Source organism: Schistocerca serialis, chromosome 4 (assembly GCF_023864345.2).
Source record: "Schistocerca serialis cubense isolate TAMUIC-IGC-003099 chromosome 4, iqSchSeri2.2, whole genome shotgun sequence".
Lineage (NCBI taxonomy): Eukaryota > Metazoa > Arthropoda > Insecta > Orthoptera > Acrididae > Schistocerca > Schistocerca serialis.
The window spans coordinates 605,315,323-605,330,628 of record NC_064641.1 but is presented as its reverse complement, the minus strand read 5'-3'; the positions used below and the strand labels follow the sequence as shown (position 1 = coordinate 605,330,628).

The following is a 15,306-nucleotide window of genomic DNA, read 5'->3' as shown; positions in this document are numbered from 1 at the left end:
AATAGCCAGACAGAGTCAGTATAAGAGTGTTTCCGATCAGAGTTCGGACATGGAGACAAAGAGCGCACGCCCGGCCTGCAAAGACAGAGGGCCCCTTAGGCCGCGCCTACGTACGCGACAGAAGCGATCGACAGCGCGCGACAGCTTCGGGCGACAAAACACAACCGTAGGTATAATTACGGAAGTATCCTACGTGAGCGACATCTGTGTCGCCGCCTGTCTCCCGCCGCAACTGGCGACGTTTGAATTCAAAAGTGTTTGAATCTTGCCGCTGCAGCACGCGTGACAGAGAGCGACAGCCACATGTCTTCTTGGCAAAGCAGTGGAGCGGATGCGACGGCAGCTACGAAATATTTATCATTCGATTTTAAAGAAAACTATTCGGTGAAAAAATTTGATTCCTCCGCATCTTATCTTTAAATGATAAATGTCTGCATTTGTTTTCGTTATTCGTCATAGTTACTGTGTTGCACGAAATTGAGTACATGACTGCCAGAAATTTTTAAGAATTTGGAGAGGTAAAATCACATTGCTTAGATTTTCCATATAGTACATTTAAGGCCATACATTATTGCGTATGAAATGTAACTAATATATCTAAATTGTATTTAAAGTTGAGACCGGAATGATATCTCTCTTCATGTGTGAGATGTTGGTTGTTATATCCGCGGACGAGTCGTTCGCGGCGCGTCCGACCCTTTCCTGCGCTTCGGGAATCAAGTGGTCGTAAAAATCGTCGTATCTCAGAAACGGTTCAAGATATCGAAACGACTATTTTTGGAAATGATAGCACGCAGAAATCACTGTTTTATAGTATGATTAACACTCGACATGTTTTTGTAAACGCGTGAGCAGAGCAAAAACAAGACTCCCTATTAATTACACCCTGAGGTTTTGTCCGAATTTTCATAGCCAAAGGGAGAGAAACAAGTAAATAGGGTATCAAAGTGACCAGCGTGAGGTCTAGTTCTGCATGAAAATATTTAACTGCTTGAAAGTAATCAGGTTAATTAATGAAAAATAAATTAATGAGTTGAGGAAAAATTTAAATATTTCACGAAAAGCTGCTGCCAAGCCATGTAAATGAAGTGTCAAAAATTTCATCTGTTCAAGGCCTGGCTATTTTGCACATAAAAAGATACATTGGTGCGGTATTTAAATGTCGAAAAGGCTTCCTTCGAATAAAGTACGTTACGAAGACAAACGAGGAGTCAGGAAGATCAGGATTTCTGGATAAAACTCGAAAATAAAAAAATGAAAGAAATCTGTCAAATATTTTATGAAATGATTTGTGTAAAAGAAAAAAGTAGATCAGAGAAACGTTCAGCGTGCTTTTGAATGATGCTCAAAATGATTAACTGAATTTGAGGTGCACCAAACGTTTCCCTAATATTTTTTATTTCATACTTTTAGACAACTCATTACACAAAACTTTTGACTTTCTTTTCAAAAATTTTGTATGCTTTACTATTACAGATTATTTACATTAATTGAAAGGCTTGGCCTTAACACACTGCTGATGAATAAAGTTAAGAATTTAATGGGGTAGGTGTTTATACACTTACAGATCAAGTTGTTTGGCAAGACCTTAAAACTATACTTAGCGATGCAGTGTAGGCAGTATGCATGTAACTTATGTATACAGAATTGAGTCAGTTAAGGGGATACGGAATCGGATTTTGGGTTAAAAAATCGAATTTTTTTTTATTGGCGTATTATATTCTGCCATATTTCCTCTTTAAAATGACGTATCATACATAGCTCTACTACAATTATAACTATTTTATTTTTATATATTTGTGAGATCGGGTATTGCGCTTCAGTTATACACGTCTCTCGTGGCTGACCATGAACTTTTTGGCAGTACCTTTAAAGTGACATGAATTCAAATATCCCGGTTTCCAGCGACTATTTATACACTAGTTGCCCGAAAATGTTTCTCTCTGGTTTCCTCAAGTTACTCTTTGACTTTGTGGCGGGACTGTTTTGTAAACAGTGTGATATAAGAAAGTAGTTGTTGTTGAGTTATTTCGTATTTAGTGCTTCATTTTTCGCAGTGAAAATGCCTAGAGCTAAAGCAAAAGTATTTAAAAAGCGTGTGAACTGGCAAAAGAAAAGAAATAATGATGCATTAGCAAAGCAAAGCAGTTCATCATCATCACTGTTGGAAAATGTGAATCCACTTATTACTGATTTGCCGAACGAACTTACACCAAATGACAACAGTGCTTCTCATAAAAAACTAAGAGATTTGGAAGAGAAATATAATTTACTTGATAGAGGGAATGAAGTTTTTGAACTCATTGATACGAATATATTGTGTGAAGCTCTTGAAAACAGTTTGTGCTGCAAAAAATGTCATGGAAACGTTTCTCTGAAAGTAGAATCCCATGTTGGCCTGGCTGCCCAGTTTAATTTAATATGCATTGTTTGTAAATACAGCTGTAAGTTTCCAAGTTCGGTTTCAGTAACTGTAAATAATGGATACAAGAAAACTGAACTTTATAGTGTAAATATTAGGTTAGTTTATGGATTGCGAGCAATTGGTAAGGGCAAAGCAGTTGGTGATATGCTATGTGGTGTTCTAAATCTTCCAAGTGCACCTTCAAAGTTTGAAGCTTACAATTATGTACTAGGATCTGCAGTTGAAGATGTAGCACAGAAGTCAATGCAGGTTGCTGTGGAAGAAGCAGTGGAAGAAAATGACGGCAGTCGTGACCTCACAGTGGCGTTTGATGGCACGTGGCAGAAAAGGGGCCACACCTCCAACAATGGTGTTGTAACAGCAACTAGTGTTGATACTGGCAAGGTTATTGATGTTGCAATAATGTCTAAATACTGTAGGTGCACAGGCAGGCTGAAAAATGAACACAGTGATGACTGTATTGCTAATTATTATGGTAGTAGTGGTGGCATGGAGGTTGCTGGGGTGAAGAAAATTTTTCATCGCTCTTCACAGTGGTATAATGTTCGCTATGTCAAATATCTGGGAGATGGTGACTCTAAAGCATCCAAAGAAGTTTTGGAAAGCAAACCATATGGGAACAGTGTAAATATAAGCAAACTTGAATGTATAGGACATGTGCAGAAGAGAATGGGTGCCAGGCTGAGAAGGTTAAAATCAGTTATGAAAGGGAAAAAACTAGATGATGGGAAAACCTTGGATGGCAGAGGAAGATTGACTGATTCCATAATAGACCACATTCAGAACTGCTATGGCCTTGCAATCAGGCAAAATACAGGCAATCTTGAAGAAATGAGGAGAGCTATATGGGCTTTATATTTCCACACCGCATCCACGGATGAGCATCCACAACATGGTTTGTGCCCCAAAGGTGAAAACAGCTGGTGTAAATACAATAGGGGACTAACAACAGGAGAGAAATACATTCACCACCACAGTCTACCATCAGCCATCATGGCAGAAATAAAGCCCATTTTCAGAGATCTGGCTGACAGAAGTCTTCTGATGAAATGTCTTCACGGAAAAACGCAGAACCCCAACGAGTGCTTGAATAGTGTGATATGGCATCGTCTCCCAAAAACAGTGTTTGTCGGAATTAATACACTACATTTTGGTGTGTATGATGCTGTGGCAACCTTCAATCTTGGAAATATAACTAAATGCCAGGTCCTTCAAAAGTTGGGTATGTGTGTTGGTTCCTGTACGGTATGTGCTATGTTCTTTTTAGATCAGCACAGACTAAGGCATGCTGATAATATAATCAAGACATTAGTGAAAAAAGCAAGACAGGTGCTGAGGGGTGCCAAAAGAAGACTTGAAGATGATTATGAAGACTGTGAAGGGGGTATTAGCTACGGATCAGGAATGTTTTAATCTTCTTTCTCCGTTTCCCGTAAGTTTACTTTTTACTTCATCTAGGAACATTATCTCAGGTACTGGGTAACCTAGAAGTCTGAAATTTTTATGACGTAGTGACATAGGTCCCTATTACATACTGAAACAACGATTTTTTAATTACTTGATTTACAAAGGACTTAGGGGTGATAGTCTAGTAAAAAGCGATGGAAAAAATTTACTTAAAAATAAATGTACAATATCTCTGTAAGAAAATACTTTGACAATAAACTGTTGTTTCAGTATTGTTGTAACATATGAATGCACATACAGTAAAATTTTTACCTCTCTGTCTCCAGTAGTTGGTGAGAAAATGTTCCCTATAGTAGGCATATATTAACATTGCGGGGTTAGGTGATTCCGTATCCCCTTAAAACGTAAGACGAACGCTGAACCGAATCTGGGACGTTAACGTAGCAGAGAATCAAATCTGTAACGCTACCGTTACCCCAGAGATACCTATTCGGGTCGTTTCACAATCTATGTGTTTATATATGTATTTAGGGTAGTTAGTCATGTAGTCAGTATGAGTAGGTGCATAACTCGATAATTTGGATGGAAGAGGTGGCTCTCTAAAGGTCGCTCTGTTTCTTTTCATTTGCTGTCAGCTTCACGGTTTGCAATCACTGCATACCTACTTTGTAATTCAATAATCATGGTTGTGAATCGACATAACCAAATCCTCATCCCCGTCCATCTCCAAATTTTGCAACAACTACACTGAAGCGCCAAAAATGGTATAGGCAAGCATAATCAAATACAGACATATGTAAACAGGCAGAATACGGCGCTGCCATCAGCAACGCCTGTATAAGGCAAAAAGTATCTGGCGCAGTTATTAGATTGGTTACTGCTGCCACAATGGCGAGTTATCAACATTTAAGTGAGTTTGAAAGTGGTGTTATAGTCGGCGCACGAGCGATGAGACACAGCATCTCCGAGGTAGCGATGAAGTGGCAATTTTTCCGTACGATCACTTCACGAGAGTACCGTGAATATCAGTAATCCGGTAAAATATCAAACCTCCGACATCGATGTGGCTGGAAACAAATTCTGCAAGAACGGGACCTACGCCGACTGAAGAGAATCGTTCAGCGTGACAGAAATGCAACCCTTCCGTAAATTGCTGCAGATTTCAGTGCTGGGGCATCAACATGTGTCAGCGTGCGAATCATTCAACGACACATCATCGATATGGGCTTTCGGAGCCCAAGGCCCACTCGTGTTCCCTTGATGACTGCACGACACAAATCTTTACACCTTGCCTGGACCTGTCAACACCGACTTAGGACTGTTGATGACTGGAAACATGTTGCCTGGTCAAATGAGTCTCGTTTCAAATTGTATCGAGCAGATGGACGTGTACGGGTATGGAGACAATCTCATGAATCCATGAATCCATGGACAATCTCATGAATCCATGGACCCCGCATATCAGCGAGGGACTTTTTAAGCTGGTGGAGGCTCTGTAGTGGGGCGTGTAGAGTTATAGTGATGTGGGATCCCTGATACGTCTAAATACGACTCTGACAGGTGACACGTACGTAAGCATCCTGTCTGATCACCTGTATCCATTCATGTCCATTGTGCATTCCGACTGACTTGGGAAATTCCAGCAGGACAATGCGACACTCCCCACGTCCAGAATTGCTACAGAGTGGCTACAGGAACACTTTTCTGTGTTTGAACACTTCGGCTAGCCACCAAACTTCCCAGACATGAACATAATTGAACATATCTGGGATGCCTTGCACCGTGCTTTTCAGGAAAGATCTCTACCCCCTCGTACGCTAAGGGATTTATGGACAGCCCTGCAGGATCCGTGGTGTCATTTCTCTCCAGCACTACTTCAGACATTAGTCGACCCCATGCCACGTCGTGTCGCGACGCTTCCATGTGCTCCCGGAGGCCCCACACGATATTAGGCAGGTTGTAAAATGACTTTTGTCTTAATAATATGAATATTTATACATGTGTTTGGAGAGAGAGAGAGCGAGAGACAGAGAGAGAGAGATTGATATTTGATTGAGATTTTTACTTTAAGTCGTAACTGGTACCTGAATTTTGGTTGCTGCCTCGAATGATCAGCTTCTGCACCAGTTAGTGACATATTATAATCTGGAGGAAGTTATTGTCTTTAAGGTTTAAAATACGACTCTATTAGTTACTTGGCCGTATTGCGGATAGCTTTGAGCCCAAGTTTTCGTAGCTTTTCATACATAAGAGACCACTGTTTTTCGTGAGAAAAGGACATTGCTTGGCACACAAACTTCCCTCAAATTACACGTCCTGCTGCATCAAAATTGATCAGTGGAGTTCAGCGCCATACTATTGTACAAGAACATAATCCAATTAGTGCAATTAAGAAATTATGAGAGATTGTTACGTATTGAATGAAAACTATAGAAATGCATTTCATTTCCTGTATTTTAGTGAACTTTTTGTACACTTACAGTTCTGTCTATTGATAGCCGCCGACGATAATGAAGCTCACCTCCTTTTCCAAAAGCAAGATATTTATATTCTTCACTTCCAGAAAATTTGTATACATAAATGTTTGGAAACTATTACATATACTTTACTCGGTTTTATCACTGAAACAGCAATTTTCATTAAATGTAACAATATGTTCTGAGCGACGCCCTAGCAACACGTCCTCCTTCCACAAGATACAGATTAACAGGCATCTTTTTTTTAATAAATCAATTGTCTTTTTTTTAAGAGTCCATACTCAAAGATTCACAACTACTATCGTTGCGGGGATTGCTCGCTAAAGAGCTTGTTGCGGTCCAGCTGCGCTTCACTTCACTTCAAGTACTTTTTGAATCAAATTTACATTTACGGTATTTACATACATTACTGAGCTTCTCAGAATAAAATCAGGCACAAATTAGTTAAAAAAAGGGATAGTGAGGCTCACATAACATTACAAGGTGTACCAGTTTCTTTGGCTCTTCAGGTTAGTTAGTCATTAATGTGACCATCCATGAACTATTTGAGGCGAAATTGTTAGTAATGAATGTTCAGTCCTTGTCGGGTTAAAATGTTGTTTGTGAAATAAATTCTGAAACTATTGTACTGTTTCATTTTACTTTCATAGTCAGTGAATCCCATGCCCACAGATAGGAATAATAGAAAGTTGTCTGAGACCCACTCAGGATACAGTGCTTAGGGCCCCCTACAATAGATCGAATTTTTATTACCCTCTGTTGCTTAACTTTGTTAATCAGCTCTGGCTCCTGAGGAGTTATCTGTTGTCATTATTATGCCGATCAGATCAGGCAGGTGGCAAGACTCTAAGGGGGAAGTCTCACTTGAGTTAATGTGTTAAATACACTCATGGAAAAAATCTACACGACAAGAAATAATTAATGTACAGTGCAGATGTTTCACGAATATGTTTGTCTAGGTAACATATTTAACTGATTAACGTTGCAAGTTCACAGGTTAATGTGAGCTCGAGAAGAGCCATTGCAAATGTGAAATGCTGGTATGTTAATAACCGGCGAAACCGGCAGAATATTAAATGCAATCTTGCAAACGTGCAGTTTTTTGGGTTGTACAGGTGCTGGATGTCAGTTTGTGGGATAGAGTTCCATGCCTGTTGCACTTTGGTCAACGGTGAACGGTTAATGTTCATTGTGGATGACGCTGGAGTTGTCGTCCGACACTCTATAGAACAAGTTGGATTACAACAGCGGTTTGTGAGTGAGCGTTATCCTATTGGAAAACACCACCTGGACTGCTGTACATGAATGGCAGTGCGACAGGTAGAATCACCAGAGTGACGTACAATTTTGCTGTCAGTGTGCGTGGGATAACCATGCTGTCATACGAAATCGCATCCCTGACCATAATTCCAGGTGTAGATCTATTGTGCCCAGGCCGCAGACAAATTGGCTGCAGGCACTCACCTGGCCTCCTTCTAACCTACACACTGTCACCACTGGCACCGAGGCAGACCTGTCTTTCATCAGGAAACACAACAGACCTCCACTACGCCCTCCAATGAGCTCTCGCTTGACACCACTGAAGTCACAAATGGCGATGGTTTAGTGTCAATGGAACGCACGCAACTGGATGTCTGTCTCGGAGCTGTCCTTGAAGTAACCTATCTGTAACGGTAAGCTTCGTCACTACAGTGTCAAATACTGCTCGAACTGCTGATGCAGAAGCAGTGTGATGCGCCACATCCACACGCCAATCACGGCGGTCTTCCTTCTCGGTAGTGCCACGTGGCCGTCCGGAGCCCGGTCTTCTTGCGACTGTACCTTCCCGTGAGCATCTCTGCCAGCAGACATGTACATTGGCTACATTCCTGACGTCTTGCTGCATTTCGCGTAAAGAACATCCAGCTTCTTGTAGCCCTCTTACACGACCTCGTTCAAAGTCTCTGAGCTGTTGATTATGGCGTATCCGCCGTCTCAAAGGCATTCTTGACTAATATCAGCTCACCACGTCCAGTTTCAAAGGAAACTAACGCTCCCATTAGCATGTATTTAAAACAAACCTGATATGCACTCTCATAGTGGCGCTAGTAGCTTACGCGACTGGCGAGAAATTTGAATGACGTCGTCTTTCAGATGTAGAAAAAGGCCTACCGACTTTCGTTTATCTCACTCAACTCCTTCTTGGAACTGAGATGTTTTTTTAGTCAGTGTTTTTGTTCTTAATCAATGTAAGGAGCGTATCGGAACTCTCCATTACATTGAAAACAATATAGCCAGCTTAACGCTGTTCTTTGCATTGTGTAAGCACATAGATATCGATAGTAACAATCTGAGAGCGAAACATGGGAGCGCGAATCTGACCATTGTTGTGAGACGAGGTCTGTCAGCGAGAGTGAAAGTAGTAGTGTTGGTCGAGAGCTCGGAGACAGGAGACGTGTCACGCTGCTCTCACGTCGGTGGTGGCAGTCTTACCACACTCAAGGTCTGATTTCATTTACATAGCCAGGAGAGATTTAGACGGCTTAGCTACGTTTAAAGATGGAATTCATGGTAAAATTCGCAAGCATAGCGTAATAGCAATTCGAGGGTTTGGCTCGTTATTGTTTGTCCGAGTTTGCAATAATCCCTTGTTTTGGTTGTCAGTTAAAGAAGCCTCCGTATCCTCCAAATAACAATAATTATTCTCCACATCTAATTCATAAATATGCTGTGGTTATTAAATGTTAATGTAACTTCGAAATTGAAATAACGTGTTAATCTGGCACTCAGCCATTATTTATACCTATGTCATTGTTATTGTCATTGTCTATTATTGGTTTCTGAAGTTTTAAATAAACTTAATTTATGAAATCCCTTCTCACAAGTTATTTAGTAGTTAACAGGACCCAAGCAAACTCCTTTTTATTAAATTCATTCTTAGTATCAATAAGCTTTAGCCGCTGCTGCAGCATGCTGCAGTGACTTGCTGTAAACTACATGGAAAAAGACAGTCATCTAAAGAGGCGAGTACAAAACTTAGCATCAAAACAGAGACACTGACACACTACAACATGCCATGCACTCTAATCCAGTAAATTCCGTTGCACTAGCCAGATTCTGTATCACTTATAAAATTCTTGTTCAAAAACGCACTCAGATAGCTTAGGTATTCCTTGTTACAGGTTTATTTGTTCCTATAGCTTTTCATATTCAAATACGCAGTCAGATAGCTTATCCAAATGTTAGTTTTTCATGTAACGATCTGTTGAGGGCTTAAATGACAGGGATACTGACACTCATACGACAATCACACAGTGTAGGTTATATTTTGATTACTGATAACTTAGGTTGCTTATCGAGTCCATTTTCGCTGACGAATATAGGCATATTTGTTGTAGGAGCGTCACATACTTGTTGTAGGTACGTTACAGCAAGTGGACAAGAAAAAGTTTAAAAATTGGTCGAAATTTTGTTCAGAATTTGTTGGAAGTCACTAAGTCCAGTCATTATCCAACACTGGGTGAGTATAGTCTGGGTAATTTGCGCTCTCTTTGACGAAGAAGTTAGTTTTTCATGCGTCCAAAGCTTTAGGACTTCATATCTCCTGAACTATGTTTCGTACAACAATAAAAGTTTTCAGGTATACTCAGTGGCCCGCGTGATCGCTACGGTCGCAGGTTCGAATCCTACCTCGGTTATGGATGTGTGTGATGTCCTTAGGTTAGTTAGGTTTAATTAGTTCTAAGTTCTAGGCGACTGATGACCTCAGATGTTAAGTCCCATAGTGCTTAGAGCCATTTGAACCATTTTTTGAATCTCGGAGTCCCCACTTGTGCATCATAGCGTTGCACCTGGCGTGGCTAGTTCTTACTCTGTTCAGCCTTGTTCACTCAATTCTCTGCAGATGAAAACCTTGTAGGCTAGCAGTTGGGTCTTGGATACCTTGATGTGCTATTGTTGCTGTATTCCACTTCTTGCGACACTCTTCTTTAATGTCGAACTTCTTATCATTCATTCCATTATGCCAAAGTTGATTGCAAGATTTTAAGCGGTCTGGGTGAGGGTTGTTTACTACTGTATGAATTGGTAGGTCTTGTGGGTAGTCGGGGTGGTGTAGTTTCCTCCATTCTCGATCAATTACTTCTTGGCGTCGTAATATAGGTGGTGGAATGTTGCTGATGGTATACAGCCAGGGGATCGAGGTGGATTTCAATGTGTCCGTAATAATCATCACTGACTCGTTCAGATGTACGTCCAGCTTCCTGTTGTGGGCACTATGTTGCCACACTGGAGCACAGTATTCAGCAACTGGCTACACCAGCGTGAGCACTGCAGTATGTAGAGTCGATGTGTCGTCACCCCATGTTGTACCAGCTAGTTTCTTTACGATGTTATTTCTGTTCTTTAGTTTTTGGCTTGTTTTTTCCTAGTGCTTTTTATACGTCGGAGACCGCGTGTGTCACCAAGGTATTTAGGCTGGAAATTACGTCTAACCTATTGTTGGCAGAAGCTCACGTTCAACTGCTGGTTTGCAATTTGTTTAGATGGAATGCGCAGTCGTATGTCTTTGCTGCATTTGGATGGAGTTTCCATGCTTTGTAGTATGTGTTGAGAGTTCTCAAGATAACATAGCTTCTCCTTCTTAAGTGTGCTGGTTTGTACGGCTATGGCAAGGTCGTCAGCATAGCAAAACTTCGCGCTAGCAGTGTTTGGCATGTCAATGGTGTACTGATTGAAAGGTAGAGGTGCTAGGACGGCCCATTATTCAAGGTAAATGACTTGCTCTGTTTTTGTCTAACGATAACCTTGAAGTAGCGGTCGGATAACATATTTCCCACAAGTGTCGTCAGTTTCTTTCTTGGGACATGCTTTTTTAACTTCGGCAGGAGTCCATCTAGCCACACAGTGTCATATGCTGCTGACAGATCAACAAAGGCCACTGATGTCTTTAGTTTCTTTTGGAATCCAGCGTAAATGTAGGATGTCAAGGCTAGGAGCTGCTCACAGTAACTCCTCTTGCTTCTGAACCCAGCCTGATATGTTTGGATTATGTTGTTTATTATTCCTTGTATCCTGTTATGGATGAGTCGTTCCAGTAGTTTGAAGCACATGCTCAGCAGTGCAATTGGTCGGTAACTTGAGGGGTCATGTCCTGACTTTCCAGATTTGAAGATTGCTAATGTGTGTGCGATCGTGAACTGATAAGGCACCCTTCCGTTTTTGAGTATATCATTGTAGAACTTCTTCAGCCAAGTTCTTTCATGTTCCCTTATGTGTTTTATAAATTCAGGGAATATGGCATCCAGTCCTGCGGCTTTTCTCATTAGCGGTTGCTGCTACAGTAGTTAGTTCCAGTGGTTGTCAACAGTTAACTGCCTGATTCATCTAGATCACACTTTTTACCAATCGTTACAAGAACGAGTCTCACTTTTAATAATAGTGATGGCAAGTTTGTTTGCGTGATCGTCCTCCGCAGAAAGTATAGAAATACTTGTTTTGTAAATAGAACCGCCTTTTCTTGCTGCACTTAATTTATTTTTCCCAGACGCGTTTCGCCTGTTTCTTGTTCTAAGGTATCAGCAGTGAGATTTATAACGATACAGTTTTGTTGTTTTTAGATTATCAAACAGTTCACGCCTCGATTTTTTGTGTAAAAAAGTAATTACTTACGATTTGCTGACCTGCGTTTCCTCTCATCTGGTCTGGATGTCGCACTACCACTTCATTACTGACATATAAGCACAATTTTGAGTTCTGACCTTTTTCACACTGTTCACCATGTTTCTCTTTCTTTTTTGTGGTGTACTATTGGTCTTTTGCCACTCGACGTAACTATTTCTTCGGACACTGTGCTTTTAACAACGTAAATATTGCAACTCCATTACATGTTTCCTCCTCTTTGGGGTGTTTACCTAACTGTTGCCAACCTAACGAAGTACATCTTCAAAACTAACTTCTATTCATGATGTTTATATTGTGTGTGTTTATGAGAGAGAGAGAGAGAGTGAGCTGAAGAGTGTGTATGTGTGTGTGTGTGTGTGTGTGTGTGTGTGTGTGTGTGTGTTTTGGGGGAAGGGGGCTGGTGGTTTGAATTGTATGGTGTTGAATATGAATGTACTAGCTGTTATCGAGTGGTTGAAAGCTTTGATGACAGCTGATTTGACTTTTCGCATCAATGTTCAGGGATAAGTGAGTGTAAAGACGTTGGGTGGTGCAGCAAATCGTAATTACTTTTTTACATAAGAAAATCGTGACCTAAACAGTTTGATAATCTAACAACAACAAAACTGTATCGTTATAGTTCCCACTGATAATTCCTCAGAACAAGAAAAAGGCGAAACGCGTCTGGGAAAAATAAATTAAGCGGCAGCATGAAAAGGCGGTTTTATTTACGAAACAAGTAATAGAGATGGCGTTTGACAAAACTTCCGAGCTGTTTCACATAAAATCTGTCAGACTTATTAAACGACCCTCGTTTATTGCGTCCCCCACCCAAACTGTCATATGAAACGACGTATCGTATTTGCATGAAAAATATTATGGTTAAACCCCTGGGGAAATAGCCGCTTTTTGGAGAATTAGTGTGGTCTGTATTAAACTGCGGTAAGTGCTTGGACTGCAGGTAGAAAATGACGTGTTTGCTCAGAGTGCGACTCCGGTGATTGTGCAAATGTCAACCAGTACGACTCCCGTCCTGGAAAATCTCTCTCTTTTACAGAGCACCGCTGCGGCGCGCGTTTCATTTCATTTCCAAATTGCTGTTGATTTTCTTTTCGAAAATGTTGTTTTACAGCGATTCGTTTTCTTAATGTTTCATCTGTCGGCCAGAAGCGTTCGGTACAGGGGTCCGCTGTTGCCCCAGCGCAACTCCGAAATTCAATTTCAGCTCCGGGCGGACTGCCCCGTGGGAACGGGACTGGCAGATTTGAAATTTAAATGCAAGTAAAACACATGCCAGCAGCAGTTGCCGATGTACACTCGGCCAACTTGTTTCCCCTGCGATCTCTCACGAGATCGAATGTGTAAGCACACTCCGGTCCATCCGGGGCCGCCTCCCCTTAAGTCTTTGTGCATATTCAAAGCAGAAATAACAGCCGATTTTTCCTGACGCTGGATAAATGGTCAGTAAACATACTAAAGTTTTAAAAAATAACGCTGTGATGTTCAGCATTTACTTAGCCTATAAACAAGAATACAGCTACTCGATTTCGAGGTAACAATCAAATATTTGAAAAGAAGTAAAAAATCAAGAATGCGGCACATCGTGGATGGAATACAGGTTAGAAGTAGTCCGGCCTTCACTTAAATTTCCGATCCCAGACACTTCGAAAACCCTGAACATTTGGATGGAATCGGATTATTTTCCAATCAGTAGAACTTCTCCAATCAGAAAGAAATGTTCTGGTTTACTTAGGACAGTTATATGAAAATCCCCAGGGTCCCCCTCAACCACATCAGAACTACAACAAATCCTACAAAAACCCAGACATACAGCAGATGAACACTGCATCGGCTCTATTTAAGCCAGCTGTGAGTTCATCGAGAAAATACAATAGCAACATCTTGTAGGAACAGTAGAAACGATTTGAAGGTCACAGGATATTACAGAGCGTACAATATATAAACGATTACACAGAATTAGATACATAAATATGAACCCATAATGCTACATAAAATCATTGAGCCAGTCTAAGGCTTCCATACAGACACTTTTTGAACAGTCTGGTGTGGCAGACGAAAATAACAAAATGAAAGCCGGTTTTCAATTTCAGCCGGCCGGGGTGGCCGAGCGGTTCTAGGCGCTACAGTCTGAAACCTCGCCACCGCTACGGTCGCAGGGTCGAATCCTACCTCGGGCATGGATGTGTGTGATGTCTTTAGCTTAGTTAGGTTTAAGTAGTTCTAGGTTCTAAGGGACTGATGACCTCAGCAGTTAAGTCCCATAGTGCTCGGAGCCATTTTTCAATTTCGCCTTTAAGAAATCGTTCACGCAGGAGAATCGTACAAACATACCGTCGTTTGACCATCGAACAGACTGTTGTACACTTACATGTATGTGGTGTTTGTTCTTTCGGACATATCCATATAAGTATATAGTTCTGGCAATACTGGCCATGACCTTCTTCTTCTGTGCAGATGCACACATATTACCCGAACTCTTACGGGACTTGGTAAGAATTTCTTCCACGAGTAATGAGTGTGTTGGGTAGGGACACTACGAATGTAGTGTGTGGACATACAAGGTGAGAATGTGGGTCTCGCGGGAGGCGCGCGCGAGATAGTCCCTGCACTCACACTATCGTCTGTGCCTTCGGTGGCTCAGATGGATAGAGTGTCTGCCCTGTAAGCAGGAGATGCCAGGTTCGAGTCCTGGTCGGGGCACATATTTTCGCCTGTCCCTGTTGATATATATCAACGCCCGTCAGACGCTGAAGGTATTAATATATAATTCTAAGACTGTTGTACGGACGACATAGTAATAAGGATTCATGGCGTAGAAAAACAACTGAAAGAGTTGAGGAGAAATGAGTCGCCAGGTCAGGATGGAGTCCCTGTTCGGTTTTACGAAGAGTACTTTTACGGATTTATCCCCTTACTTAGCATGCATTTATCGCGAATCTCTCTCTCAGCACAAAGCCCACACCGACTAGAAAAAAGCGCAGGTGACTCCTGTACATAAGAAGGGCAAAAGAAGGGACTCGCAAAATTACAGACCAATATCTCTACATCGGTTTGTTGCAGAATCCTTGAACATGTTGTCATTTCGAACGTAATAAGTTTTCTTGATACAGGTGAGCTTATGTCCACGAATCAGCATTGTTTTAGAAAGCATCGCTCGTGCGAAACTTAGCTTTCTTTTGTATTTGACATGTTCCTCAATTGCAGACTGTTAACGGAGGTACGAGCATATGGAATAGGCTTCCAGATATGTGTCTCGAAAACTTCTTATCTAATAGAACGCAGTGTTCTGTCCTCGACGGCGAGTGTTTATCAGAAACAAGGTTGTAGTCAGGAATA

At 41.3% G+C, this 15,306-nt stretch overlaps 1 non-coding gene across 1 annotated transcript; it reads left to right on the top strand.

Moving 5' to 3' along the window:
- Window positions 1–14,595: 14,595 nt before the first annotated feature.
- Trnat-ugu (transfer RNA threonine (anticodon UGU)) lies at window positions 14,596–14,670 on the top strand. Its single transcript has one exon. It is a non-coding gene; the product is annotated as a tRNA-Thr (tRNA).
- The last annotated feature ends 636 nt before the right edge of the window (window positions 14,671–15,306 follow it).